The following is an 8514-nucleotide window of genomic DNA, read 5'->3' on the forward strand; positions in this document are numbered from 1 at the left end:
TCATATAATTTTATCTTTATCAAAATTTGACCTAATCCATTTTAGTTGGTAAGATAAATTCAAATCAAATATTACAAATAATTAATTTTTCACATAATATTGTAATTATCTTAAAATTTGACCATTATCTTTCAATTAGATGTGGATATTCACTACCATATCAGAAAAATCGATTTTAATCAGTTAAAACAACTTATGGTAATTATCCTTATCTAATTTAGGCTTGAAGTCTGAAAATTCTGCAATCAGACGAGTATTGAAACTTTTCAAAGCTTCTAGATCAAATTTTAAAATAATTTAAATTAATCATATAATTTTATCTTTATCAAAATTTGACCTAATCCATTTTAGTTGGTAAGATAAATTCAAATCAAATATTACTAATAATTAATTTATCACATAATATTGTAATTATCTTAAAATTTGACCATTATCTTTCAATTTGATGAGGATATTCACTACCATATCAGAAAAATCGATTTTAATAAGTTAAAACAACTTATGGTAATTATCCTCATCTAATTTAGGCTTGAAATCTGAAAATTCTACAATCAGACGAGTATTGAAACTTTTCAAAGCTTCTAGATCAAATTTTAAAATAATTTAAATTAATCATATAATTTTATCTTTATCAAAATTTGACCTAATCCATTTTAGTTGGTAAGATAAATTCAAATCAAATATTACTAATAATTAATTTATTACATAATATTGTAATTATCTTAAAATTTGACCATTATCTTTCAATTTGATGAGGATATTCACTATCATATCAGAAAAATCGATTTTAATAAGTTAAAACAACTTATGGTAATTATCCTCATCTAATTTAGGCTTGAAATCTGAAAATTCTACAATTAGACGAGTCAACTCATTGAGTTAGGCTTGGACTCGTTGAGTTGCCTCAACTCGCCAAGTTCCACATTGGACTCGTCAAGTTCATCTGGTAGAGTACAAAGTTCGATTGTTTTCAGCTTTGAACAATTAACTATGACATCAAATATAACAGAAAAACACCCTAAGCTCTGATACAACTAATGAGTTTTGAGCACTACAATATTCCTATGGTGTATATGCAACCCTAATGCTTTGGATCTAGTTTTTTCTCAAGTTATACATGTAAATTATTATCCAAAGCATAAACCCTAGTCTAGCATACAATTTTTAAAATTTATAACTAAAAAAAGTTAGATGAATACCCTTTCCTTGTAGCTTGTAAATCATGACCTTCAAGAGCTTAGTGTCTCAATTGTTGCACCTCTAATGAGTCACAAAACACCAATTAGCAATTGGGAGATTCTGAGATAATCAGCTAGGGTTCTTTTCTTAATTGCATTGGCTGATTTCAAGGAGTCAATGGGTTCCTTATATAGCTGACCTGCTAGGGTTTTAGGTAAAACCCTAATTTTAAGCCTTAAGCAGTCCAGGAGATCCTTCCAGAAGGCCCCCTTTGAACGAAATATGTGTGGGCTACACATAGAATTTCGTCCACCCCTTCTTGGGGATCCATAAGCCCAACCTGCAACTATCAGATAATTGCAACATCAGTCCCCGTAATTTAATCTGTCTCTTTTGATCACCAAATTAATTCCAAATTAATTTATGATTAGTACTAATTAAATAATATGATTTCTCAATTAATATATTAATAAATCACAATTAACCTCTTTCTCCATAATTCATCCTATCAAATTGCTATGGTGAAGCAAAAATGACCATGTTACTATCGGGTCAAGTACATACCAATTATAATTATGGGCTTAGACACCCAACCCAACAATATATATATATATATATATATATATATATATATATATATATATAGTCTTTTGTATGTATTTTATGTTTTCTAAAATATAGGTATACAAATAAGATTTTTATGTATAATACGGTTTTATGCATACATAAATACATAAAATTACATTTTTTATACATAAGAAAGTTTTTTACATTTAAAAATAAGTAAAAAGCGTATTTTTACATACAAAATGTATTTTATACTTATATTACGATATTTATATAAAACATATAAACATTAAATAAGTTTTTTTTATATAGATATACGAATACCATTTGTGTATATAAATCCATTTGACGATAGAAATGACAAATACCAAAAAATCACAAGTTTTACACACTTGGTTGGAAAATGCCCTAACTTTTTTTTTGTAAGTATAAACCATAAATTTCAGAAACCTTCTATTTTCAAAAAAAATAAGGATAACTGGTTGATGCCAATTGATGTCTCGATAATAGGTTAAAAGTTGAAGGTTATCAAAAAAAGTTATGATTTTTACCAACTAAAATAAAAATTTAAGACTTTTTCCAACTACACATGTAAAACTTAAGAATTTATAGGTATTTCATATAATTTATTTTCTTAGACTAGTTTCTTGTTGATCATTTTTTAATTGAATCTTTTAATATCATTAAAGAACTTCTTAAAATAAGGGTTTTTTTCTTTTTATTATTTTTTTTATAATTTTTATCTTTTTATTAGTCTAAGTATGTTGACAACGTATTTTTGAAAACTTTTAGCTTTAAAATGAATGAAATGGAAATAAAGTAAAATTTTGTTTACAAGTATAAACTTAAAACTTCTATTTAAAATAAATTTTTTAAGAGCTTTTAGTATTTATAATATACTCTATGTTTGATGTCATTTTATGAATTTGAAATATTTAAAACTAATTTTCTTAAACACAGGTCTAATATAGTGACACATGGCAAAATGACTACTATTTTATTAGTATAGGGATATATATATATATATATATATATATATATATATATATATATATATATATATATATATATATATATATCCCTATACTAATAAAATAGTAGTCATTTTGCCATGTGTCACTATATTAGACCTCTTAATTAATATGATGCCATTTGTCATTTTATTAGTTCTCAATTTTAAATTTATTAGACCATCTAATTAATGTGATGTTAGTTGTCAATATATTTATTCTCCATTTTAAATTTTAAATTTTATGGATTATTATTGTTTTCATTAATTCACAAATAAAAAATGTCTAAGATATATTAAAAATTAATTATATATATATTTTTTTATTTATTTATTTATTTATTTGAATCAACGATTATAATTTCACAAAACTAATAAAAATATATCGTACTTAATAATTTATTTAAAATAATTAATTATTAATTTTGAGGTTTTACTATAAAATTTCAATTAATTTTATAACCGTGGTTTCCACGGGTTATAAACTAGTAAAATAATAAGTTTAATCTCATATTGACAAGTGACATACAATTAGAACTTTTCATTAATGTTATATATCACCTATCATGCCACTTGTCAACTCATTAATTATTCATTTCAAATTTCAAATTTTAAATTTCTACTTTAATTACATTAAATTAATAATTGATTATTCATTTCAAGTTTTAATTTTTAAATTTCTCATTTTAATTACATTAAATAGATAATTGATTAATCATTTTAAATTTTCTCACTCTAATTATATTAAATTCATAACATTATATTGAAAAATAAAACAATTTTAATACAGATTATACGATGATATAACTTCATGTATTTATTTAAATCAACGATTATAATTTTATATAACTAAAAAAATCTCTTAAGTAATAATTTATTTAAAACAATTGATTAATAATTTTGATTTTTTAATATGAAATTTAATTTATTTTATAACCGTGGTTTTCACAGGTTATAAACTAGTATATATATATATATATATATATATATATATATATATATATATATATATATATATATATATATATATATATATATAGAGAGAGAGAGAGAGAGAGAGAGCGAGAGAGAATTAGGTTCAAATGTTTTCACTATCTATTGTGTGCCTATATGATTGATTCTGGACCAATCGTTTTAGTTATTTTAAAAAAGTAATTAATGCATATTACATGTTGAAGATATAATAGGTATTAATTACATCTTCAACATTTAATAAGCATTAATTACTTTCTTAAAATAACTAAAATGATTGGTCCAGAATCAATCATACATGCACACAATAGATAGTGAAAACAAAATAACCTAAACCTATATATATATATATATATATATATATATATATATATATATATATATATATATATATACTCTAATAAATGAAGGTTTTTTTTGCCATTTGTCACAATCTCATTCAACTTGACAAATATCATTTTGTGGTTATTTTGAATTAGTTTTTTTTTCTACATTTCATTTTATGAGTTTTATATTTTATTAAATTCTACATAATATTTTAATGTAATAATTGTAATAAATGTAGTAATAAATAGATATCAATTTCATTAATCAACTTACATTTTAATTTCAAAATTCTAAAAATTAAAGCTCATTAGTTTATTTTGTTTATTTATTTAAATTATTAGTTTAAATTTAAAAGATAAAAAAACATTACCATTATAATAATCATTATTCTTTTTTTATATAAATTCAAAGTTCTCAAATATTTTGACTTTTATATTCATTTATTTTTAAAAAAAATTAACCCATGTAATACATGAGTCTTACAACTAGTCATTATATACTTATAAAGGAAGCATTTTTCCTTTCACCACATTCATTGGAAACTCCTATTTATTTTTCCTTTAACCATATTTATTTGAAATTCCCATGACTTTTCAATTTATTTCTAATAATGATTACAAGTTGGTTAATATGGTTAAATAAATATAAAACCTAAAGTGTAATCATATATAAACTAAATTTCAATATTAAAAGAATATATTTTCTTTTACTTATAAAGTTATCTTTTAACTTTTAACATATTATACTTAATTTATTAGGTCGAATATGTTGTTGTATGTAAACCATTATCATTTTAAAGCTACAACTTTTGAACAATTTGTATAAAATACTTAAATTATTAATTTAAATATAACCTTACATGATCAACTTAAATATAAATTTTAGTTCAACTTAAACAAACTAAAGAACATTTTGTAAATAGTTTAAAGTGATAAATTATAGTGTCTTTCTAATAATAATTATAAGTTGGTTAATAAGGTTAAATAAACATCAAACCTAATGTATAATCATAAATAATCTAAATTTCAATATTAAAACAATATTTTTACTTCTACTTATAAAGTTATGTCTTTAACTTTTAACATTTTGTACTTAATTTAATTTAATATGTTGTATGTAAACCATTATAAGTTTAAAACTACAATTTTTGAACAATTTGGATAAAATACTTAAATTGTTAATTTAAATATAATATTACAGGTTCAACTTCAATATAAATTTCAGTCCCACTTAAAAAACTCAAATAATATTTTATGAATAGTTAAAAGTGATAAACTGTAGTGCTAAATGCAAAAACTAAATTGTAATATCAATTTAACTAAAATATTTCCTAAAAATATTTTTATAATCGTTAAAAGTTTTCAAATAAGTAGCTTAAAATAACTTACAATAATAATAATTATAAATAACTCTATATAAATGGTTATATTGTTACATTTAAAATAAAAATAATAATTTGTGTGATGTTTTAAATAATTACAATGATAGAAATTAATAAGTTAAGCAAACAAATTTTAAAAAATTAATTAACAATAACAACTATAAATAACATTAAACCATATATTATATTTAATTTTATTCATGTGTAACAACGTAAATTTTCAAAATAATTTTTCATTTTTAAAACATTCATTCATTAATAAAATAATGTCAAACATATTGTATCAAATGTTATTGTCACAAAACATTTCCCCAGAATCTCTACAAAACTCCAATGCGTGTGTGTACGAATCATGCCGGCCCCTTCCCGCGCTCATCACTAGTACCTGAAACACATAACACAACAACTGTAAGCATAAATGCTTAGTGAGTTCCCCAAAATACCACATACAACACATACGGCACTCGAGGCTATAATACGACCCTCCGGTCGATGTGTCTCAGCGGGACCCTCCAGTCCCGTAGCTCGTTGGACCCTTAGGTCCGGTCATAGCTCGTTGGACCCTCCGGTCCGGTCTATATCATCATACAACATACAAATACCACATAGCACATAATATCATACATAACACATAAGACCCTCTGGTCATCACATAGTACCACTCTAAGTAACGTATAGTGAAAAGACTCACATCGATGTCTCGGTAAATATCTGACTCGGAAGAAGTGTGATCTAGTCTCCGGCTAATCACATAAAGTAATACTCTCATAAATACAACTGTACTCAACCCTAAAAGTCAACAAGGTCAACGGTCAAAATTTGACCCAACTCGTCGAGTGCACTAGGGCGACTCGGTGAGTCTACATGTCTCCACTGACTCTCTTAGATTCTTCTTGGCACGTCGAGTACTTCCCTTGACTCGACGAGTTCCACCTGGCATGAATCGCGGGGCCACCCTGACTCAACTCGCCGAGTCTTAAGAACAACTCGGCGAGTTCCAACTTGAACTCAGACCCCTGACTCTCCCTGACTCACCGAGTCATTCCCCCAACTCGGCAAGTCCACTCACTGAGTGATTCACGAGTAACCTTCATACTACTCGCCGAGTCTGTTCTTTGGACTCGGCGAGTTCATGCCATGCACAAACTCAAAACGAATTCTGAGGTCAGATCTGTTCCATACAGTCATAGATCTGGCCTCCCCAAGCATGATAATCACGTAAAGTTCGGACCTTGACACACATATAACATCTAAGTGGTCCAAAATGGTGATTTAGCCCCAAAAATGACATCCCAAGTTCATGACTCCCAAAAAGACTCATAAAGCTCCAAGGGTTAAGGTCTCTGGACCTCTTTGGGTCCAGATCCAGAACACAAACTCGATAAGGGACCAAATACACCACTTAATCAACCTTTAAAAGGGTTAGAAAACCCTAACACTAAGAATCAACACCAAAACTGAAGAAGGTCCGAGAATAATACCTCAATACAAACTCTATGAGCTCAAAAACTACCAGAATCGCACCTCCTTTAGTCTCCTCTTGCCTTGAACACTTCCTTCTTGCAAAAACACCCACAAAAGTTCAAGATTGGTCTCTCCTTCCTCACAAACACTCTGGATCTCTTTAGGGTTTCTCTCTGGGTGTTGGTGACTGCAAATGACGACCAGAAGACCCTTTAAATAGGTCTCAAACCCTAGAAATTAGGGTTTCATTAAACGGCGTGGACTCGCCGAGTCTACTCATGAACTCGCCGAGTCCAGCTGTGAACTCGCATACGAATCCGCGACCATACTCGGCGAGTCTAGACGCCAACTCGCCAAGTTCCCCTACAAAACCCAAAATAAAGGAACAAAATATCCTGCCTGGGAATCCGGGTGTTACATCATGAGTAATCAACGGGTAGAGGTCATTCAAAAAATTGAGATTATGCAGTTTTAATAGATGTATATATTATCATATAATTCAAAACAATCAACATATTATATCAACTTAGTATACGAATTATTATATCAAATTTAACAACATTATGTTATTTAAAAAAAAAACATATATTTGTAAAGATTTCAGCTATATAGATGCTTCTGCGCAACGCGCAGACATTCGCCTAGTATTCTAATAAAAGAATAGGTTGATTCTCTTTTTACCATGTGTCATCCTATTAAGCCTTCTAATTAATGTCATGTGATGTCTCAACATTTTGGTTTTTAATTTCAAATTTCAAATTTTAAATTTCTTCTCTAATTGTAAATTAAATTAATATACAATTAATACGGATTATAAAGTCGCGTATTTATTTAAATCATTGATTATAATTTAAAAAATATCAATTACAAACTACTTTTTTTTTGGAACGGCAAATCTCCTCTACTCGTAAACTATTCTTAATTTCATCTATGCCTCCAATAAAACTTGAACCCTCAACCTCTAGGAGGGAAGTAAACACCCGATACCGCTGGATTAAAAACTCTTTGGTAACTACAAGCTACTAGTTAACAACTAAGTCATATGTTACTTTCCCATAAGGACCCCATAATATATCATACCAAATATGTAGAATTTGCAAGTGATGTCCCGCTGACGTGGGTTTGATGTTAAGAGTTCAAATCTTTGAACTTGTTAAATTTGCCTATTTTAAAGTTTTGTCTAGAAATCCCTTGGGGGATAGTTCAAATCTTTAAACCTATTAATTATGCCTCATGTATGAAAAGTTATGTCTAGAAATCGCCTTGGAGCTTTAGAGGCTGAGTTTGCCCTGTAAAAAAACTCGAACTCGGGTCACTATTGAAATTTTGTGGTTAAGCTTTTTAATCGGTTGTGGTTTCGAATATATATATATATATATATATATATATATATATATATATATATATATATATATATATATATATATATATACATACTAGTTTATAACCCGTGAAATCATGGTTACAAAATTAATTAGGGGCAGATTTAGGGGGGGGTCACCGGTGGCACCGACAACCCCTCACTTTTTTGGCCGCAGTGGAAAAATTTTCGAAAATTTTATTTTTCTATTATCATGCAACCCCTAACTTTCCCGTGCAACCCCTACTGTGAAAT

Source organism: Lactuca sativa, chromosome 7 (genome assembly GCF_002870075.4).
Source record: "Lactuca sativa cultivar Salinas chromosome 7, Lsat_Salinas_v11, whole genome shotgun sequence".
Taxonomy (NCBI): domain Eukaryota; kingdom Viridiplantae; phylum Streptophyta; class Magnoliopsida; order Asterales; family Asteraceae; genus Lactuca; species Lactuca sativa.